The sequence below is a fragment of the Lissotriton helveticus genome, chromosome 3_1 (assembly GCF_964261635.1).
Source record: "Lissotriton helveticus chromosome 3_1, aLisHel1.1, whole genome shotgun sequence".
In the NCBI taxonomy this organism is placed as follows: domain Eukaryota; kingdom Metazoa; phylum Chordata; class Amphibia; order Caudata; family Salamandridae; genus Lissotriton; species Lissotriton helveticus.
In genome coordinates, this window is record NC_136061.1 from 63,238,105 (window position 1) to 63,260,637 (window position 22,533).

Genomic DNA, 22,533 nt, shown 5'->3' on the forward strand with positions numbered 1-22,533 from the left:
CAACAGGATCTGTACTCCATCAAATCAGAACTTGGTTCCATCAACAACAGAGTATCAGAGTGAAGGGTCGTATCACAACACTAGAGGACAAATCCAATACCTCAATAAAAGACATCCAAATCCTAAAAATCACTATAAAGAGAGCGAGTTTAGCAAATCGGTGGGGGCCATCAGTAGCTTTGCCAACAGATTGGGCTCTTGGGCACCGGAGGTTAATCTAAAATTGTACAGCTCCAAGGTCATCGCAAAAGTTTTATATGGCAGCGAGATCTGGGGTATATCAGCTCTTAGAGGTTACAACTGGCAGAAAATAAGTCTTTGCACCAGATCCTTCGAGCCCACCAAAGCACCCCAGCCTGACTTGTGCACAAAGAGCTAGGGGCTGATTATTTGGTGGACCAAGTGGCAATCAAACCCTCACTGTGTTGGATAAAGATATGAATATGTGCGGAAAAGGGCTTGAACCGTTTGATCCTAGCAGATTGTTTGGCCAAGAAACATGGTAAATAAATCCCATGGCCACGCTATGTTAAGGAGTCTTTTCCGGCAATAGGAAGAACAGATATTTTTTTGCTCACTTCACTTTAAGCTCTAGGAATATTAACATCACAGAAGATCTATTCCACAAATTTTCTAATGTGCAGCGTGAAAACATTGAGCTTAAGAAATCCACAGCAAGGGCTAATGTAAAGTTAAAATCTGTGTTGGGCATGGAGCCATACCTCTTAGCATTAAACAGCGCCCACAACAGATTTTTTTTCACGCGTTTTAGATTCAACCAACTTCACCACCTTCTGGCATCCCCAGCGTTTTTTTTCCATCAACCCAAAGGGGTCCTTGTGGCTGCGATCGCAGATCTCCACAGATCATGCTCCACTTTGTTTTACTTTGCAAGTTGTTTTCATTGCCATGAAAAAGATTTCTTCGGCCCCTGTTAAAGAGCTTGAAGTCACAGGCACAAATATGGTGACAATCACATAGAGATGCTGCAACATGCACCTCCAGACAACAAATGGCATCAGATTTCACGCGAAACATACAGACCAGGTCAGCCTTGGAGTGGAACAGCCACAACCATCACACGCCTTTTGGCTTCTGCGAAAGGTTCAGATTTCAGGCATCTCCAGCTGTTACCAAATCCTTATGCCCTTTGTGCTGTGATAAGCTTTTTGCAGGCAGCCTATAGATCTAGGCTCTCTAGAATAGACTAATTTCTGAATGCCTGCATCCACGGAGCCCCTCCTAGCGTGATGTGTGAGAATAGCCTTCGACTGTTTGTACTGTTTTTAAAAGAGGGTGATGTTTTAACCTGTGTGTAGTGATTGTTGTTTAAAGATATGTATCTTGTTTTATTGGGGCGGAGCTAGCCTACAACCGTGATGGCCGCCTAATCCCAGAGCTCCTCCGTCTCTCACTGCCATCCTACATCTATCCTGCGAGTTGTGCCTTTATTTCAACACCCCGTAACAGCGGGTAGTGTGACCCGGTGGTGGACACGTCTGTCCTACTGGTTGCCCTGGTACTTTGCCCTGTAGAGGCCTCGAGGCTTGTCGGGGCCTGGACCGTGCTGAGGCCTGACGAAGCAGCGGCCTGGAGTGCACGCCCCTTGCGGCTGGAGCCAAGATCCCCTGGCGCGGCTTCTCCTGGGGACATCCCTGACTGCGGAGCGCTTTGACGGGGCTGCAGAGCTGAGGAGGTGCCCGGCAGCGGTGGTATTGGGGGTCCGGGATTGCGGTGGTGGGGGCTCTGATCTCGGGTCCTCTCCCCTCTACCCCCCCCTGCGGAGGGCCCCGCTTGCCTTGGCGGCGCGTTGGGATCGCCGGTGCGGGGAGCAGCGCACAGCCTACTGGGGCCCCTGACCCTTCCAGCTGCCCTGCAGTGATCCCTGGGCGCAGTGCGGACCCGTGTGCCCCCCTCCCGGGCCCTCCTGGGGAGTACTGTGCGAGGAACCAACCCTGCAGCACCGCAACTGGGCGCGAGTTGCCTCCCTGACGCCCTGGGGCCCTTTGGTGCATTGACTGCAATATTGGTCAGTGGTGGGGGACGAGACCTCCTCAAGTGCTGCTGCGCCCCCCTTGCAGGCTTGATTCACTGGTCTGGGGCACTGGAGGCCCAGAAGTGCAGCAGACACCATTTTGGAGTGGGCCCCTCGTGCAGGGGGAAGGCGGGCTCCCGGCTGTGTAGGCACCGTCCCTTCCCTACGGGGCGGCCTGACCAGTGGAGCTCCCTGGGAACGCTGACACGCGTGACTGCCCTGGTGCGGGTCCGTGGCCGGGCTTAGCGGTCCCTGGTTTTGACCCTCCAGGAGCCGGTGCTGGCTGCTTCAACAGGGGCACTGGAAGATCGATTGGCGACGAGGCTCCCTCGCTCTATCTTCATTTGACCTCCTTGGATTGTGGTGCCCCCATTCACCGGTGCCGCTGGACGAACATATTCTGCGGAGGGAAAGTTGGCGGTGCTGGTTCCACCCTGCGGCAAGCGGCCGCGACTCACTGCCTGCAGCCCCTGAAGTCGGGTTCTCTATTGGGAAGTTTGTCACATGTACCCTGGGTGTGCTGGTCCGGAGGCTTGACCCGCGGCGACTGGAGGTACCGGTTCAGTCTTCCTGCTTGAGAGTGTGCATTGCGTGCTGCCATGGGTCGTTCGGACAGGACACAGCCCAAGATCTCCTTTGGCCCCAGAGGTACTAAGCCGGTGGAAGATGCGGGGAGCAGCGGTCATGTGGAACGCAATACGGTGGGGGAGGCTCAGCAACAGGACCTGCGTGGCTTGCTCATCACCATGGAGAAGAACCTACAGGGGGAAATGACCACTCTGGGGACCAAACACGACGCCCTCACGTACCGTATGGACCGAATGGCTGAGCGGCTGGACAAACATGCAGAACGCCTCAATATGTCAGAGAGACGGATTACTGAAGTGGAGGAGGCCAAGTCCTCCCAGGACGCGGAGAGTAAGCAGATCGGTATAGCCCTGCAGTCCCTATTTGATAAAACTGAAGATTTGGAGGCCCGGTCGCGGCGGTGCAACCTCCGTATTATGGGCCTGCTGGAGACCACACAGACTGGCAACATGGAACTCTTTATTGAGAGTCTACTGAAGAAACTTCCCGGGGACAACGCCTTTTCCGCCATGTTTGTGGTCGAGAGAGCACACCGATCGCTAGGTCCACGGCTTAAGCCGTGCCCCCCCGACCTATAATCGCCAAACTGCTTAACTTTCGCGACCGCAATGTGGCCCTGAAGTTGGTCAGGGACAAGAAACCTCTGCAGTATGAGGGCTCTGTGCTCTCATTGTATCCGGATTTCACCGCTAGGGTGCAGGAGGCCAGGAAGCAGTTTGCCCCAATGAAGCGTCAGCTGCGAGAGATAAGAGCAGATTACGCAATGCTCTACCCAGCGAAGCTGAGGATTAATAGCCAGGGGCGGTCTTTGATATTCACGGATCCCAAGGTGCTACAGAAGGCCCCGAAGGACTGGCAGAGAGAGGCCCGATCACCTAGAAACGGGGCGGCGGATGCTGCGGATGGCGCCCTGGATGAGCAGGACTGAATAGACCTTGTACAGATAAGCTGCACAATTCATAATGTATCCTGCTCAGATGCGGGGGGTGGAGGGGATGCTGCTGTGTGAGTCTGTGCTCCAGGGGGGTACCTGTTTTTGACTGGTAACATCTGCCCATGCCGCTGATGGTCAGGGTAGGTACGATGTGACTGCTGCAGATGCCTTCATACTTCCCTTGCCGCTGTGCGTTGTGATGCCCCGTTCTACTGCCCATTGGGTAGTGACTGAGGATTACTGGCCAGTGGTACAGCCGTTTTGTATCCTCTAGGGGGTCTGGGCTGTTCCTGGATCCTGGCTACGGCTGCGGGGGCTCATTGTTCTAATACTTTTGCTATGTGGGGTTTCTAATACTGATGGTATTGTATTTACAGCTCGTAATTTGCTTCCTCTTTGAGACGGGGGAGCGGTGGGGGGCGATGGCACCCATTTTTCTTGTTGAAAACTGACTGTATTTGCGGGCTACCTTTGCCCTTGCGTGATACCCACTGAGTTCTAAAGTGCGCTATGGGGGGGGGGTGGGCTGGGATGTTTGACTTAGTTGTTTTGGCTATGAGCCTTGTTGCATTGGTGAGGGGTAGGGGGAATGGGGCGGGACTTGGGGGGTGGAAGGGTGTACGCGGCCTAGTTGGGGCAGGGCAGGCGTGGGTGGGTGTTCGGGGGGGAATGTTTGGAGCGACGGGCATTTGGGATCACTGAAAGAATATCGACTGAAAGAATATCGACTACCCAAAATATCGTTGAGAAAATATCGAGTACAAAATATCGAGTTTCTATCTACAAACAGGTAAGTACAAAAATATCGAGTACAAAATATCGTTTACAAAAATATCGTTGTTAAAAATATCGACTTTACTAAAAACAATGTTTAATTACATTAATATAAAAAATTAATTACTAAAATATAATTAACAATACTTAAAATAACTTTTAATAATTAAATAATTAATGAAAGTAAAAAAATATTTTTTTTTCATCATATTTCTTAAAACATATATATATAGTAACAAAATTTAATTAAATAATAGGCAATATTGTATATGTACCCCAAAAACCCCAAACTGACCCTGAACCCTAAAAATACCCCTTTACCCAAAAACTGAAAACTGACCCTGAACCCTAGAAATCCCCCTTTACCCAAAAACTGAAAACTGACCCTGAACCCTAAAAATACCCCTTTACCCAAAAACTGAAAACTGACCCTGAACCCTAAAAATACCCCTTTGCCCAAAAACTGAAAACTGACCCTGAACCCTAAAAATACCCCTTTACCCAAAAACTGAAAACTGACCCTGAACCCTAAAAATACCCCTATACCCAAAAACTGAAAACTGACCCTGAACCCTAAAAATACCCCTTTACCCAAAAACTGAAAACTGACCCTGAACCCTAAAAATACCCCTTTGCCCAAAAACTGAAAACTGACCCTGAACTCTAAAAATACCCCTTTACCCAAAAACTGAAAACTGACCCTGAACCCTAAAAATACCACTTTGCCCAAAAACTGAAAACTGACCTGAACCCTAAAAATACCCCTTTACCCAAAAACTGAAAACTGACCCTGAACCCTAAAAATACCCCTTTGCCCAAAAACTGAAAACTGACCCTGAACCCTAAAAATACCCCTTTGCCCAAAAACTGAAAACTGACCCTGAACCCTAAAAATACCCCTTTACCCAAAAACTGAAAACTGACCCTGAACCCTAAAAATACCCCTTTGCCCAAAAACTGAAAACTGACCCTGAACCCTAAAAATACCCCTTTAATTTAACATAATTAGCAATTAATCAATTAAATTAAATTAATTACCAATTAAATTGTAAATAATTAACATATATTATTTAATTACCAATTAATTAATTATTACTACCAATTAATAAATTTACATATTTAATTTATTATAATTAAATTACTTCCCACCCTATTCCCCTATAAACCCACAACCCGCTACAGAATAAAATTACACAATAATTTAAAAAAAATATTAATTAAAAATAATTATTAAAAAAAATGACACTTTTCACATATATTATAACATAAAAACACTATAAATAATTAAATATTATTGAAAAAACTATATTTTTTACTATCTAGATTATATACTTGGATATTTTCACTGTCTATATTATTTACAGTCGATATTACTTCACTTACCTTAAAAACGATATTTTGACTGTCGATATTCTGTCTAGTCGATATTTTCTCCAAACGATATTTAAAACTCGATATTCTTTCCAGTCGATATTTTGGAGTCGATATTATGTCTGTGCACCGGGCATTTGCACTAAAATGAGACAGATTATGCTGAGTCAGCTTGATATGTTTTTCAGATTTCTGGGTACGGCACTGATAGTTCATATTAGTTTGGGTAGGCCCAGTCTGACTTTTGTGGGGAGTTGTTATGTTTTGTTTTCATGCTGTGCAATTTGTTTGTTGCGAATGGGCACCTTTGCTGGGTCACCTCATATATCTTGGACACGACACAGAGTTGAGATGTACATACAGGTACGCACTATGGCACAGGCACGCAGACCGCCTTAGGTGGACAGACACTCCTGGGGATAATCCTGACCCACTGACGTTGCTAACCTGGAATGTTCGGGCTCTAAAAGACCATAGAAAGGTCCGCAAGGTATTGCAATGTTTTGCGCGGCGTGGTGTAGATAACGTGCTATTGCAGGAGACGCACTTACACCCTGACAGCCCAATTCTCCGTTACAGAGGCTTGGTGGGGAACGCTCATGCCGCTGGGTTTACATCACACGCCAGGGGGGTGCTCACGTGGATCAACCCGAAGACGCACATCAAGATGATGCCTTTAGCGACTGGCGGCGACGGACGATATACCATCATGCGGTGCTGTGGGAAAGGCATGGATATCTGTGTGGTGAATACTTACGCCCCAATTACGATGATCATTACTTTTACACGGACTAGGGGCAAAGATTGAGAAGTACTCAAAAGGGGACGTGCTCTGGGGGGGCGACTTTAATATGACTAGGCAACCTCACCTAGATAGATCGGAGGGACCCGACCTCTGTCCTTCGGCCTTGGCTAGAGTACTAGAATCCCAAATGGCCCGCTTGGACGTGCATGACATATGGAGACATTTGCACCCTAGGCAAGGTGGTTACACACACTACTCGGCCCCATACAACATACACACCAGGCTAGATTACTGGTTGGCTACGACAAGCCTTACTCGAATGGTACGCGCATGCTCGGTTTTACCGCGTACCTACTTGGACCCCTCCCCTATTTGCTGACGCTGATGGACCCAGCGAAGCGCATCCCACCGTTTGCTTGGCGTTTTCCTCCGTAGTCGCTGCTGGATGCCTCCTTTAAGGAGGAGCTGGCGGTGGCCATTGAGACCTTTTTTGAAACTAACGTGGGCTCCGTGGACTCGTTCCAGACTGTCTGGGAGGCGTTCAAGGTGTACATTAGAGGGGTCACCCTGTCGAAACATGCGGGAGTTCTAAAATCGATCAGGGGAAGGCTGCGTACTTTCTAATCCAAACTGGAGGAGCTGGAGAGAAAGCAGGTCCACGAAGGCAGTGTAGCACTAGCTCAGGAGATAGCCAGCACGCTGCGCGAATACAATGAGGAGGCCTACTCGGAGATAAAACATCTGGGAAAATACGCAACAGCTCGGATGTATGGGGCGGGGGATCGCCCGGGCGCAGTTCTGGCGCAGTTGGCTAAGCACCGACGGAACAAAACATCGATCCCAGTAATGAGGTCCCCTACGTCTGAGGAGCCGCTCCCTGATGAGCAGGTGGCAGAGCGTTTTCGGGAGTATTATACGAAACTATACGCTTCGCGGGGCCCTATATCTGAGGAGCATATACTAGATTACCTCACCCACATCAAGCTTCCTTGGCTGTCTAACGTGGAATGAGAGTTCCTGGCACAGCCAATAGAACGGGAAGAAATAGGTTGGGCGCTATCGGCGATGAGGGCTGGTGGCGCACCGGGTACTGATGGCCTATCTGCGGTCTTTTATATGGCCTATTCAGAATTACTGATACCACACCCCGCCTTCTCTACGTGAAGCTATCTTAGTGGAGATCCTCAAACCCGATAAGGACCCAGGAGACTGTGCCTCCTACCGCCCTTTGTCACTGCTTAATGTCGATGCGAAGATATTTGCAAAGGTGATCGTCAGTCGCCTTGCCCCCATGGTGACCTTGCTGGTGGCCCCAGAACAGGCTGGCTTTGTGTGGAAAAGTAAATTTTGCCATGTTCTGTGTCCCTACGTGTTCCCCATCTTATGTTATATGTGCATGATTAATATGCATATGTATTCCCCATGATCGATTAAAGACGCAATTACAGTTGTGTCCAACTCTAGTATGTCAGTCCCCAGTTTCCGTGAATACAACGAATATCAGGCCTATGTAAAGCTACGTTGCCACGTTTCACAGTGTGCACGTTATTTCATTGTAAAGTCCCCGTTTCTAGGCCTCAAAAGGGCCCGGACTCAGATTCAGCTCCTGTCTCCTGAACCCTCGCTGAGGAGCGATACAGCCCCCACCTGTATCCCTGACCCTTCACTTACTTCCTGCCTCACAGTGCCCGGCTCGTCCTGGCTCTGCCTGCCAGTCTGCCAAGAGTATGTTATGATTCTAGTTATCAGTCCAGCCCTCCTTCTCTGCATTCCTAAGCTACTGAATCGCATCAATAGTTTCCGTCACAGTCTAGCCTTTACGTCTCCATGTAAGAGAAATACTGTATTAATGGTCATTTAATATTCCCCAACACGTACTACATGTAGAATAATGCATGCACCAGTCTTAGAATCTGTTAGCCTTTACCCTGATAACTTTTGGATTCTATCAACATGTTCTCTAAAACATCAGATACTAGATAGTGTTTAGGTACATGTCGCTCTGACTCTCCAGACTTCAGTCTCTGCTCCTAGCGCAGAAGTCATAGCCCCCAGCTTCTCCCTAGTAACACGTCATTGCCAGCTTGCGCGCACCACTAGGTTAGAGGTCCCGGCTCCTTAGGTAGCCCCCTCCATGTTTCCGCCCCATTTATGACATATTCTGTTACGTTTACATCACATGTCTATGTATACGCCCTGTTCACGCCTCTTGTTACACCTACTTTCACCCTTATCTTTCGCGAACTGTTACGAACCCCACCCACTGCCACGCCTACTGTATGAACTGTAATGCAATTGTTTTAGTATATATACTTGTGCACTGTTATTAAAAGTTGCTAGCCATCCCAGATCTTGTCCGTGCAGGTTGTCCTGGTCCTGTCCTTTATGCTGTATTAAACCTGCAAACTCCTACTACCTCGAATCTTGACTCTTATTTATTGAGCTATCTGTTATTGTTATATCCAGTCAAAATAGAGGTATTATTTATTTATTTACCACATATTGGCGCCCGAATAGGGACTTGCCCTTTCCCCACGCGCCGGAGAAGCCACGCAAGCCCCCTGATCCTCTGCAGTCGTGACGGAACCATCCTGCGCAGTGGCAGATATTTCTGCTTCAAGTATCCCTCAGGCCCACGGAGGAGACGGAGGTTGCGGTCCAGCATCCAGACGAGGCGGTGGAGGAACGCGGCGAGTCCCGACCAGAGCCCAAGCCGAGAGTCCAAGGTCCGAGGTATCCGGAGGCCCACCCGTAACTGAAGTCCGAAGTTCGTCCGTCCGGCGTCGTAGCAGTCCAGTCCAGTCCGAGGCCTTCCGTTCTTGCTGCCCGGTGAGTACCGTTGCTGGGGTAGTATCTAGACAGGGTCAATTGCATTGTCTCTGGTCCGTGGGTTTGGGGTACACAGATCCAACACGAAGTGTCCACTTAGGTGGATGCGGGTCCTGACGTGTCTCTTTATGAGACCGGTAAGTTTCGTACTGTTTTAGCAGTGCATCTAGTTTCTGTTCTAGTCTGTTCTGTTCTCGAGAAATTCATGTATTTCTGTTCTCAGTATTCCAGGTAGTATTTTTGTCAGAACTGTTATTTTAAATGTCATTTATGTATTTCAATGTCGTGGTATGAAAGTGGGGTATCTTTAGTCATTATCGTGTTTATTGTGTATTGTATTGTGTCTAGACTCCAGCCCAGTCATGCCTTTGTTTTCCAAGTTACGTCAGTTAAAAACTAGAAAAGGTCTGCTCGAAGAAGCAGTTCCTGTCCCGCCTAGGGACAGTCCAGGTCATTTTATGTATCAAAAGCATGGCATAAGCGCCATATTATATCTAGATTTATGGGTGGAGTACACCAAGGAATTAGAGGAGAAGTATAGATGGCCCGTATCAGGTACGTGGGATGCCGAGTGCATCATGCAAGTAGAAGAAGTATTATGGAAAAAGAAAGCCAGACAGTCACAGAAAGATGCCATCGAGTTATGGCGCAAAGAATCTCATAAAAGAACAGAAAAAGAAATCAGGAAGTCAGAATTAAGTAGGGAGTCCGCAGAAAGAGCCCAAGAAAGGGAACTAATCGAGATAAGTGAACGAGTTAAAACCGAACAGTCAGACAGACAGAGAAATGCCCTCATTAAGGGTATGTATCCTCTTCTTGCCGAGGGCTTGCCAAAAGCAACCCCGGAAGCATCCAGTAATTTTCCGCCACCGTTAGTTCCGACCAAGCTACGTCACAAACCGACCGCAGCTGATATTTTTCTCTCGTCCTATTTGGACGACACAGTCCCAGAATATGCAAATCCTGCTCAGCCAGCTCCTGTGAATAATGTATTTCCTGCTCCTCCAGTCACCGGGGCACCTATTGCAGTACCTGTTACGGTACCCCCGGTCCAGCCCGTAGTACAAATCCCCGCCACATCAGTCACTCTGCCAGCACGAAGAGTATCAGTCGATGATTCCAGTATAGGGGCCGCGGGAGGAGGTCCTCCTGGTACCCCGCCGCCAAGTAGACGTTTAGGAACAGTCGAGTTACATGAACGTGCGTTACAGCGTACACCCAAATATCAGTCCATTGCAGAAATCAGGCGAGTTCTTACTGAATGTTGTTATGATCCAGTCCCAGGTGAGGATAGTATGGTTCTATATTCCGTACGTATAAGGCAGGTGTCCGAGTATTTGGTCACCTTACCGAATATGAAAGAAGATCTAGACAGAATGTATCGTTTCATTCGTACAGGACAAGATCCAGAAAGTATTGCTGAAGTCATGTCTCTTAGAAAATCTGAGATCCAGTTCATGCTATTAAAGTTCCTGATCAATTGTTTAATACGGGAACAAGATTCCCCGACTAAAGATCCGGTCGAAATGAAAGTTCTGACAAGGTGGAGTGATAATATAGCCGAGGGTAAGCACAAGACACTCAATAGTATAGAGCATATGTACAAGAAAATTCGTAAAGAAATAATAAGGTTACACGAACAACGCAAAGAAGCTCTAGGAAGCGAGAAAGAAAATGACTCTTCTACTGAAGAGGTAGAGGACGAGAATACCGCCAGAATAGCGTATGTAGGTAAATCTAGATTTCCAGACCGACATTTACGCCTAGAACACAAGAAAACCTTTCATCTTTCAGCATCAGAACAAGGCTCTCTAGAACAAGTATTTCAAGCTACGGATCAAATTCTGAGATCACGAATCGGTTATAGTGAGTTAAGTACTATGCATGAACAAGAACTAGCCCGATCAGCAGTCCGATGGATTACTGATTCCACCACTTTTCCAGACGAAATAGTGGCACAAATGTTTCTGAAACTGCCCCCAGCCGAGCAGCGACTGGTGGGTATGTATATGATCCAGCACCTCATTACACTGTATGAGGGTCAACATTCCGATCCAGGTCCGTTACATGATATCCTGAACGAGTTACTCCAGTATAGATGGAAAGGTTTAGGTACCGATTTAATTAGTGTCATTCTAGAACAACGCCACAAATATAGAACGTTTCTGAACCCACATTTTGTTCATGTCTCACCCCCAGAAAGTAAACCGTTTTACATAGACAGACAGAATCCGTTACGAGAAGTACACCCAGTTAGGACAGCGGGTGGTGAAATGCAACGAGTATTTGTTTACACCCCAGTTACCAAGATGAAACTCTTAGAAATGAAGAAATTAATTCCCTGTCACGACAAAGATCCAGCAGGGTTCCACCGAGAATTAAAGGACATGCTCCGTATGGGAGAATATACGTATCCAGATATTATTAAAATGCTAAAAGTCCTGTTGCCTGCGGGCATATACGAAAAACTCAAGGAAAAAGATTTGGAGGTGGGAGAGAAAAAGATCGATTGGACAGCTCTAGAAGCTGAAGAAAATACACGTGTACCAGGTACCGGTCTAGGAGGTAAATGTAAAGAATTACCCGAACTGTTAATACAAGTTTTGCCACGATTATTAGCCACTAAAAAGGAAGACTGGGATGCAATCTCAGCCTGTAAACAGAAACCAGACGAAGATACTAGTGATTTTTATTCTAGATTCGAGAAATGCTTTAGCATTAACAGTGGTCTCAAGACGAGTAGTGAGTCATACCCTCATCTTTTTGTTACTAAACTAGTCGAGAATTCGAGTCCACAAGTTAAGAATCGAGTTTTGAAAGTCGAAAGTACCTGGCAAGCTAATACTCCGTCCCAAATGCTTCAGATGCTCCAGTATCACCAGAATAGAATCAGAGAAGAGCAAGATCATGAAAGGAAACGTATGAAAGACACGAAAATGAAAGTACTAGTTGCACAATCTGTTCCTCAAGACAGTCAGAAGAGGGGTACGAATCAAGCCAGTCATCCTGCAGCTCCCGTTAAAGGGACATGCAATTATTGTAAACAGCCAGGTCATTTTATAAACGAGTGTGCAGTTCTGAAACACAATATAGCTACCGGTAAAACAAAAGAAAGACCACGTCCGCCTAGACAAGAGCAAGTTTCACAGACTTCTCAGACACCACAGAATGTACAACCGACAGTTCCAGCACCGCAGCCTATTGCTGCAACTCAGCATGTTACACAGCAGATGTACCAGTATGCACAGTCCGAGTATCCAGAGTACCAGCAGTATTCATGAAACAGCCTAGAGAGGGAGGTAGGCTTGCCTCTCATCGAGATACCTGTAGATCAAGAGGGTCCCTATGTACACAGTCAAGTATTAGGGAAAGACAGAAAGTTTCTGATTGATACAGGGGCAAGTAGGACGACTATAAGTCACGACGAGGTTCCAGGGGCTCCGCTCTCAGGCTCAAGAAATGTTTCCCTTGGATTTTCAGGAAAGCCTATTGTAAACGAGATATCAAAACCAGTAACTCTAGAAGTAGGTCCATTGTCCCGAACTACTGACCTGTTACTTACGAAATCATGTCCAGAAAATTTGTTAGGCATTAAGACACTGAAAGAATTAGGTGCAGTTATTTGCTGCTCCCCAGAGGGAATACGTTTGTTTTTACGTGACTTCAAGGGTCACTATGTTGTACGTGACTTTGATCCCAGATTATTGAATGTCCCCCAGCATCTATGGGCACAAGGTCCAACTGATGTTGGTTTTATGCAAATCACACCCCATCGTGTGACTCTCAAGCAAGGTGTAGTGTTACCACGAATCAGACAGTACAGATTGCCACCTGAGGCTGTAGCAGCCTTATCCAAAATTATTGACGAGCTCATGGCTCAAGGAGTAGTTGTAGAAACGGACTCCAATGTATGTAATTCTCCTATCATTCCAGTCATGAAACGTACTGATCCAAATGCACCCCCAGTATATCGATTAGTGATTGACCTTCGAGAACTCAATAAATGTATCATTCCCCAGTATCCAGTTGTTCCAGATATCTCATCCCTATTGACAGCCATTGATTCTGAAGCCACATTTTTCACTGTCATAGACCTCAAGAACGCATTTTTCAGTGTCCCCATTCATCCAGACAGCCAGTACCTTTTCGGTTTTTGTTTAAATGGAAGGAGCTATAAATTCACACGAGCTCCTCAAGGTTTCACAGAAAGTCCTAGTATTTACAGTCAAGCACTTAAGAGACAACTAGACAATATTCACATGCCAACTGACACTGCCCTGCTCCAGTATGTCGATGATCTACTGATCACGGCCCGTTCTGAACGTGCTTGCGAGCGAGCATCCCTTACAGTTCTGTATTTCCTAGCCGAGATGGGGCACAAGGTGTCCCCTTCGAAGCTTCAATTCTGTGTCCAGCAAGTGATCTACTTAGGCCACTTACTGTCCAAGTGGGGTAGGCAGTTGACACCCGATCGTATCCAGTTAATAGCGAGTCTTCCTCATCCCAAGACACAGAAAGAGGTACGTGCTTTTATCGGCCTTACTTCTTATTGCAGACAATGGATTCCTCAGTATGCATTTCTAGCCAAACCACTGATACAGTTAACGACACAGGAGGCAGCCGTATCGACTGTCCTCCCTTGGACATCTGAACATACACTTAGTTTCAATGAGCTAAAGAAAGCTTTATGCCAAGCACCTGTTCTAGCTACACCGAACTACAGTAAGTCTTTTACACTTTTTGTCACAGAACGTGATGGTACAGCATTATCTGTTCTTACGCAAGATCAAGCAGGACAATACAAGCCCTGTGCTTATTTTTCAAGCACACTAGATCCTGTAGCCCAGGCTTTGCCTGCGTGCCTCAAGTCAGTTGCAGCCACAGCACTAGCTATCAGGCAAAGTGACTCCATAGTATTAGGACATTCCTTGACAGTACAAGTTCCACACTCCGTGGAAGTTCTTTTAAATCGAACACAGACTCAGCACTTGACAATTGCACGTTTAACAGGTTATGAACTGACACTGTTCCAGCCTCACATAGAAATCAGACGCTGCAATGTTCTGAATCCTGCTACACTGTTACCGTCAGTTACTTCAAATCCTGCCACACATGACTGTGTGGAAGTAGTTAACACCATGACCAAGCCAAGACAAGACCTGACAGATATTCTATTACCAGATCCCGACCTGACACTTTATGTGGATGGTTCATGTATGAGAACAAGTACAGGAGATCTAGTAGCCGCGTATGCAGTGACTACTGACACTGAAGTTATTGAAACACACCGTATTGACACCCTGTCTGCTCAAGCAGCAGAGCTAGTTGCTCTGACTCAAGCCTGCATACACGCTAAGAACCTGAAAGTTAATATTTACACAGATTCACGCTACGCATTCGGAGTCGTACACGACTTTGGAGTGCTCTGGCAGGAGAGAGGTTTCATGACTTCTCATGGAACCAAGATTCAGCATGGTCTCCTTATTCAGGCTCTGTTAGATGCAATACATTTACCGACAGCTATCGCTATCATGAAGTGCAAAGCACATACGAAAGTCACAGACATTATTTCCCAAGGTAATGATCTAGCAGATCGAACAGCCAAGCTTACAGCACAGACACCAGACATACCAGTTAACAAGACACCGACATCCACTCTAGATCCGACTACTTGTATGACAGTTAAGGACCCCACTCAAGATGTCATAGATATCCAGTTACATGCTACTCCCGAAGAAATCAAGAAATGGTCCGAACAAGGAGGGGTCCAGACAGATCAGGGATGGTTGACGAAGGGAAGAGCCACATGGTTTCTCCCCGACTCAATGGTTCAAGTCATTATCAATACCGCACATAGTCCAGCACACTTAGGAGAAAAAGCCATGTTAGACAGTATCCAGAACATTTGGTTCAACAAGTATTTACGAGCTGCAGCCAAGCAGAAAGTCCGTACTTGTATGATATGTTGCCAGTTTAATCCAGGTAAAAGTGTCCCGGTGGAACAAGGTGGATTCCAGCCTCCTGACCACCCTTTTGAAGTCCTCCAAATGGATTACATTCAGATGGAGCGATGTCGAGGTTTCAAGTATGTCCTTGTAGTTGTATGCGCTTTGTCCAGGTGGACAGAAGCATATCCAGTTCCAGATTATACAGCCGCGACCACTGCCAAGCAGTTGGTTCGTGAATTCTTCCCCCGCTACGGACTCCCTAGGGTCGTGTATTCTGATAACGGCCAGCCATTCTCATCCGAACTAATGAAGCACGTTTCCCTTTTGTTAGGGTACCAGTGGAAGTTTCATTGTGTACGCCATCCTGAAGCAGCCGGTCTCGTAGAGAGACATAATCAAACCTTGAAAATACGTATTGCTAAAATCTGTCAAGAGAAAGGTGTGGACTGGCTAGTAGCTCTGCCAGTCGCCCTATTCTATATGCGCATGGTCGCACATTCCAGATCAGGTCTGTCCCCGTATGAGGTCGTATTCGGCCGCCCCCCAAATATGTGGGGTACACCCAGACCCCGAAGTATTACAGATGTTTCCAGTAATATGCTGACAGATTACCTAGCTTCCTTGATGTCTGCCCTCCACTCTTGTCGTTCACAGGTTGCCGCTGCATTTCCCGACAATACTGAAGTCAAGCCACACGAGATCCTTCCCGGCACCCTGGTCCTCGTTCGCAACTTTGATCGTTCAAGTCCGCTGGAGCCTCGCTGGAAGGAACCGAAGCAAGTCCTTCTGACCACCCGTACGGCCGTGAAGTTGGAGGGCCATAAGGGGTGGGTCCATCTGTCTCACGTCAAGAAATTTCATGGACTAAAACCTAAAACTTTTGCCAAGGATTGCATTTTACCTAAAGACTGCCAAAATACTATTCTCAAGGACTGTCCCGCAAATGACATTGATACCAAGCCTCCCCTGTTAGAGGAAACTCCGCAGCAGGAGTATAAAAAGAAGTTACGGTCTAGTAAAATAAGTCAGCCAGTTTAATTGTCTAAGTCCTCCCCTAGGTGAAACGGTTAGACAGGTTTCTGACATGTATGAAATAGACCCCCATAGTGAGAGAGTTAGTCAAAACTCAATCCGATGTATCGTTTTTCTAAGTTTCATATTATTTTTGACTTTGATGATTACCTGCACAAGTTATGCATTTCATTTATGTTTTCCAATTTCTCATGTAAATAAGTTTTCTAATGCTACAGTAGAGCACACGTTTAGTGATCTGCCTCCTCATGAACTATCTTATCGTCTTGCTATGCGCAACAATTCATTTATCCGTATGTTACATTATTCACACCAGACCAGCAATGCCACTAATTGTTGGGTGTGTGGTCGACTCCCCCCTTTCCAGACACCGAAGGGAGTTCTGCCACTGTTTCCTTATCCATTTTCACATAATGGTTCGTGTGGAGCATGGTCCATGTTAACGTCATCTTCAACAGATATGTCCTTTCTGAACAGTACATGTTTTCCAGACAAGCAAGGTCTTTCCCATAGAACCGGGTTAGATCTAGAAAATGAAGTTTATAATTTAGGTAATTATTCTTCGAATTTCATGGTCCTGAATGTTCAGTCTGATCCTACTCCAGACTTACCTGCTATTTCAGTACTACCAGTCAAAGGCGAATTATGTGTTAGAAATAATGGTTCCGTACATGTAGGACATAGTGATTGTACTACTATTATCAAGTATAGTGACAGTGGGAAATCTATTTTCAAAGCTTCACGTCATTCTTATTTTGTTTGTGGTCAGACCGCATATGTTCGTCTGCCCCTCGATTGGGAGGGAACCTGTTACATTGCCTTCCTACTGCCACCAGTTTTCCTAGCCCCGTCTAATTATCACAGAAACACACATCTAGTACACATTAGACATAAAAGGGAGATCGAGTCCCCGATTGTCGATCAAACTGAAACTGCTCTAGAACAGTATACAGACTTCAATAGAGGATTCTTCTTCTTTATAGGCCCTATCCAGAATAGTAAGTTAATACGTAGATTAACCAGAACCCTTGAAGCAGTAGTTAATGAGACTGCCTCTGCTCTAGGTAACTTAACCGAAGAGCAATCTGCTATGAGATTTGTCGTGCTCCAAAATCGTCTCGTTCTTGACGTCATACTGGCCGATAGAGGAGGAGCATGTAGAGTCATCGGATCTAGTTGCTGCATTTTTATTCCTAATAACGCGCCGTCTGTTTATTCAGCTATAACCAGACTTCATAAAATTGCCCATCAGTTACACCAGAATCCAGGCACCTGGACATGGTCCGGTTGGTTTTGGAGTATAATTTCTGCCTGGGGATGGAAAGTATTGTCATTTCTAGGTATTGCAGTAGCGATCATATTCAGTTGCTGCCTCTGTATACAATGTGGCCCTGCGATTTGCGGCATTTGTGCTACCTCTTGTATTCCTAGTCCCAAGTCCCGTCCTAAATCCCGTTCCAAGACAATTCGAGACGAGCAAATGATACTGTATGAAATGATAGATGGTATCATGAATATTGATGTTTCCTGATGGAAACGTAGTGACAAGGAGGGAATGTGGAAAAGTAAATTTTGCCATGTTCTGTGTCCCTACGTGTTCCCCATCTTATGTTATATGTGCATGATTAATATGCATATGTATTCCCCATGATCGATTAAAGACGCAATTACAGTTGTGTCCAACTCTAGTATGTCAGTCCCCAGTTTCCGTGAATACAACGAATATCAGGCCTATGTAAAGCTACGTTGCCACGTTTCACAGTGTGCACGTTATTTCATTGTAAAGTCCCCGTTTCTAGGCCTCAAAAGGGCCCGGACTCAGATTCAGCTCCTGTCTCCTGAACCCTCGCTGAGGAGCGATACAGCCCCCACCTGTATCCCTGACCCTTCACTTACTTCCTGCCTCACAGTGCCCGGCTCGTCCTGGCTCTGCCTGCCAGTCTGCCAAGAGTATGTTATGATTCTAGTTATCAGTCCAGCCCTCCTTCTCTGCATTCCTAAGCTACTGAATCGCATCAATAGTTTCCGTCACAGTCTAGCCTTTACGTCTCCATGTAAGAGAAATACTGTATTAATGGTCATTTAATATTCCCCAACACGTACTACATGTAGAATAATGCATGCACCAGTCTTAGAATCTGTTAGCCTTTACCCTGATAACTTTTGGATTCTATCAACATGTTCTCTAAAACATCAGATACTAGATAGTGTTTAGGTACATGTCGCTCTGACTCTCCAGACTTCAGTCTCTGCTCCTAGCGCAGAAGTCATAGCCCCCAGCTTCTCCCTAGTAACACGTCATTGCCAGCTTGCGCGCACCACTAGGTTAGAGGTCCCGGCTCCTTAGGTAGCCCCCTCCATGTTTCCGCCCCATTTATGACATATTCTGTTACGTTTACATCACATGTCTATGTATACGCCCTGTTCACGCCTCTTGTTACACCTACTTTCACCCTTATCTTTCGCGAACTGTTACGAACCCCACCCACTGCCACGCCTACTGTATGAACTGTAATGCAATTGTTTTAGTATATATACTTGTGCACTGTTATTAAAAGTTGCTAGCCATCCCAGATCTTGTCCGTGCAGGTTGTCCTGGTCCTGTCCTTTATGCTGTATTAAACCTGCAAACTCCTACTACCTCGAATCTTGACTCTTATTTATTGAGCTATCTGTTATTGTTATATCCAGTCAAAAATAGAGGTATTATTTATTTATTTACCACATTTGTACCGACCCAAAACCTCACGTACAATCTCCGGACGGTCTTTGCGGCATTTCAACACACACGTCCTGAGGTCCCCGCGGTGGCGGTCTTTCTTGACATGGAGAAGGCCTTCTACTCCGTTGAGTGGCATTTTCTTCGCCAGGTTCTGAGTCGCATGGGGGTGGGCGAGCTGTTTCTGCAATTACTGGCTACGCTGTACACCCACCCGTCTGCCCGCATACGCATAGGTTCTCTCACTTCGGATCCTATACAGATTGGCAGAGGCACGAGGCAGGGATGCCCCCTCTCCCCTATATTATACGCTCTGGTTGCTGAACCTTTGGCTTGCGCTTTGCGGGAATATCATAGCCACAGAGGGATGCGCTTTCCCACCTATAATTTGATCGTCTCTACATACGCTGATGACACCCTCCTCTATGTAAGGGATCCGGAGGTGCACCTGCCGGCTGTACTCCGTGAGGTGGTCCTGTTTAGCTCGCTATCGGGGATACATGTCAACTGGAAGAAGACCCTTATGTTTCCGCTCACCCCCGCCACGCGGCCCTTTGAGCCGGACTATCCTATTCAGTGGTCCACAGACGCAGTTCGGTACTTGGGGATACGTCTCCACACGGACTCGGAAGTGGTACTCCGGGAGAATTATGGGGTGGCGGTCTCAAAGCTAGAGGACGATGTGGAGAGATGGATAGCGCTCCCACTATCGCTGATGGGACGAATCTCCCCGATGAAAATGGTTGTTCTCCCGCGCTTTTTGTTTTTATTCAGTAACATCCCTATGGTTTTATCGCGGCACTTTTTCCAGCGAATACAATCACTAATGTTGCAACTGGCTTGGGCCGGGAAACAGCCCCGAGTAGCATGGAAAATATTAGTGCCTCCATACGAGACGGGAGGGCTGGGAGCCCCGGATTTGGAGCTTTACTACCGGGTGGCGCAGTGTGCCCACGCCTACCACTGGATCCACCGACCAGTGAACATTCCCCATATACGTATAGAGTCCATAGTAGCAGACCCAACGCCCTTGCTGGCACTGTTATCTAGACCTCCGGATCGCAAAACAGGTCTCCTTGATTCTCTAAACGTTGTCACGCACGCCTGGCATCATATGATGGATATCCAGGCTTGTAGCCTCCTATACGCCCCTAACGCTCCTGTGGAGTGGTGCACGTGGTTACCTCCATGTAGGGACAGAGGAGTGGTGGAGGCTCTGAAGGGGCTGCGGATCCATACTATGGGTGACCTCTTTTCTGTGGGGTTTGCTCGGAGTTGGAGTGAGATAGAGACGGAGGATGGGTCGCATTCACTTTTAGCACGCTTCCAGTTCCACAGAGTGCGGCTCGCTCTTCGGGCCTATTGGGGGAGTACATGAAGGAACCTGTGATAGTGACAGCTTTTGACTACATTGTCAATGCTAAGGCCCCTTCTAAACTAATCACTAATCTGTATCGCATTGTCCTCTCTGAGAGAACAGCGGAATATACCAAACCGAGATTGGCGTGGCAGGCTGACCTGAGAATTGAACTGGGGGAAGAGATGTGGCAGTACTGCTGCACGAGCACGAGGAGAATATCTCTAAATGGCAGACTTAGGCTGCAGCACTTTAAATATCTCAACAGGGTGTACAACACCCCCGATAGACTACATAGATGTGGCCTACGCGACAATGCTAAGTGTGAGAGATGTGGAATTCTACTAGCCGATTTTATACATGTCGCTTGGGCTTGCCCAGGTGTCCTCGCCTTTTGGAACTCAGTGTACCGTGAAGTCAACGAGATCAAGCAACTCGCGCTGAGTCCTGACCCCCTGTTGGCCATACTGGGATACTCCAAGCCCCTTCGCCCCAGGTATAGAAGACTGGTAGATATGGCTTTCCTTATTGCCAAACGGTGTATTGCGCGTACTTGGATGCGTGGCCCGGCCCCTACATTAGCACAATGGACTAGGGAAATGACTTTCTGCTGCACACAGACGGAACTGTATAGCGACCTGCTCCCGCCGCGCAATAGGCCTAAGAACTACTGGACCCTGTTCACTGATAGACGCCGCACAGGTGACGATGAGTCGGATGAGAACTCCTCTCCCCCACTGACTGACACTGCTCTGACTACAATGACGGAGACCGATATGTAAACGATTCAATATTGACTGTTCTCGGTGGGGAGGGGGGTACTGGACCTTGGCGACGGGTCCCACGGGTGCCCCTGATGAGTGCTAGGGTGAATGGTGCTATCTCCGGAGAGTCAGGGTCTCTGGATATAAGATGTATCGACCTGCAGTTTGCTGTCTACCAATGTGTCATTTCATTGCCTGTGTATTTTTGCTATTCTTTATTATATGCTTAAGGTCCCGTTTTTTATGTTATTTATGAGGACTGACATGGCCCGTGTGGATTGCCCATGTTTTTCTTTCTTATTGTTTTTTCTGTAATGTCCCTTTATATATGCTAATAAAATAAATTAACAAAAAAAAATGTATCTTGTTTTATTGTGTGATTGTATTCTTGTATCTTTTATGGATGCTTTTGCACAGGAATAAAGAAAGAATTAATAATATTACAAATCAATATAGATACGCTGAAGAAAAGATGTGGTGAATTGGAGGATAGTAACCGCAGGGGTAATCTGCCTATCTTTGGGATGCCCAAAGGAACAGAAGACTCATCTATCTCATGTTTGGACTTCCTACAGAAATAGCTTCCCCAAATGACATGCCTCTCCTTCAAAAAAGACTGAGATACCAACATGCAGAGTTGATCCTCAACTACGTGCGCAAAAACAATCATATCCTCTGGCAAGGCCATAACATCTATATATCCCAAGACTACTCAAGGCCTACACTGGAAACAAGGAAGGGCTTCCTTGCTCTCAGACCCAAAACTCAAGTCTTAAAACCTTCAATCCTCGTTCATCGGACCGACGAAATTCAAAGTCACTGTTAATAGAGGAAACCACATCTTTACCAGCCAAAAGGACCTCCATCTGTTCCTAGGTGAAAGAGGTTCTACCAATGAAATGAAATGAAACATAATTTATAACGCGCAAACTTTGCCCAACGGGCGTCAAGGCGCCTAACCAAACATTGTCCAGAGTCAGAGAGCATGCTACTGATAGGCCTCGATGAAGAGCCGCGAACCATGATGGACACAGGACCTGCTCCCTCCGCGAAGGCATGATTCATCCTATACAGAAATGCTATGTTTCTTATCCTTTCCTAACAACACATTAGGCATAAAATGTTTTCTAATTTACTATAACTCACACAAGCTGTGGACTCTGCATTACTGTCTTTCTATATCTTACTTAACCGCACTGAATCATACTTCCACGGCCCAGTAGTATAGCTCCTTTATACTGTTTACAGACCCCCGAGGTCTGGCGCTTTGATTGTTGAATGTGTGTATTTGGCAAGGGCAATTTATTTTAAAATCTCGCGGTAGACAACATTTTTTGTTTCATTACAATAGGGACGGAGAAGGCCCAGCTGCAGCCCTGGTTGATGTTAGCAGGCACTGTAATTGGTGTAGTGAACCGCCGCCTGAGCCCGGCTACA